Source organism: Polyodon spathula, chromosome 2, assembly GCF_017654505.1.
Source record: "Polyodon spathula isolate WHYD16114869_AA chromosome 2, ASM1765450v1, whole genome shotgun sequence".
NCBI lineage: Eukaryota > Metazoa > Chordata > Actinopteri > Acipenseriformes > Polyodontidae > Polyodon > Polyodon spathula.
This window is the reverse complement of record NC_054535.1, coordinates 50,172,952-50,174,521: the sequence shown is the minus strand read 5'-3', so window position 1 is coordinate 50,174,521 and position 1,570 is coordinate 50,172,952.

Sequence of the window (1,570 nt, the reverse complement as noted above, 5' to 3'; positions counted from 1 at the left end):
TGGGCCTCATTTACGAAAGTGCGCTAAACTTTATGGTGCGCGATAATTGCAATTAGATTTCATGATTCATGCACATTCATGATTTCCATATTTACTATTGCAATTTTATCCATTATTGCGTGCAATGTTTTGCATATTATGGCGTAGTCACAAAGATGGCTGTAGTGGGTGACGTCAGACCAGAACCAGGAACCAGGAAATAAACAATAGAGAGATGGAGTTTGATGAAGCTGAGAGATTGTTTGCGCTCAGCATTTAATAATGAAACAGACAGAAAATAAAAGCTTGTAAAAGACAAACAAAAGACAGGACACGACACTTTAGCCAAAATAAGGAGACAAACAAAACGGACTACACAGAAAAACACGGTGAGCTGAAATTATTATATCTATTACTATTACCTCAGTCTCCAATCCTATTCTCCACTCACTGAACACACAACCCTGAGTGAGTGAAAACATGCTGCTTTTATGCAGCTGTACTGAGACTTGATTGCTAATCAATCATTCAATTGGAGTCTTGGTACAACTGCACGTGAATTAATAAAAGTGCAATTCCCCGTGCTCACATATTATATTCTACCTGCACGTGAAGTGCTGTGCAATCCTTGTGCCTGAATATAAATATACATTTTACACACTTGTGTTACGCAGACCCATTTATATCCCATGTACCAATGACCACACACCAACATGAACACACAACACGTAACATACAACTCAGAAATACACAGGGGCGGGGCACCATTGCCACAGGCGTGCACTAAATTTAGTGCTTCACACTATGGTAATCAGAATGAATATGTGATTTTTATTGTAATGCATGCTGAAGTATTTAAATGGACATCCAGCTCAGAATAATGAGATGAGATGATATTTACAAAAGGATGTTAATTTTAGTGCACACATTAAAATGATCATTTATTAGTGCGTATGGAATGCAAGCTTTAACCACTGATAGGCACGCTTTTTAAACCTCTTTTTCTGGCTTGAAAATTAGTGATGTGCAGTTCAATTATTTTATAAATTACAGACTTGATTCTTTTGATTCATTCAGTTTAGTGAATCAATTCAACAGATTTGTTCGTATGATTCACTGATTCATTAATGTGAAATAAATCCATCTTGCTGAATTACTTGGTTATGAAAATTAGTTTGAACGGAAAAATCTGGCAGCAGGGGCCATTTAAGTTAAAACTTTTCACTTGGTGGGCTGCTGGTAATATAAAATATATATATATATACATATATATATATATATATATATATATATATATATATATATATATATATATATACACACACACACACACACACACACACACACACACACACACAGCTGTAGTCAAAAGTTTACATTTCCCAATGGAAATGTATAATTTCTAGAAATTTCTTGAAAAAATTAAATATGGGAAAGCCAATATGGGGAAAAAAGTAATGAGCTCTCGGAAGACATTAGGCAGACAATTATTAAATGTCATAAGCTGGAGAAGGATGCAAGAAGATTTCCAAGTATTTGAGTATTCCAATTGCAACTATTGTTTCTATTATCAAGAAGTACAAGACTACTG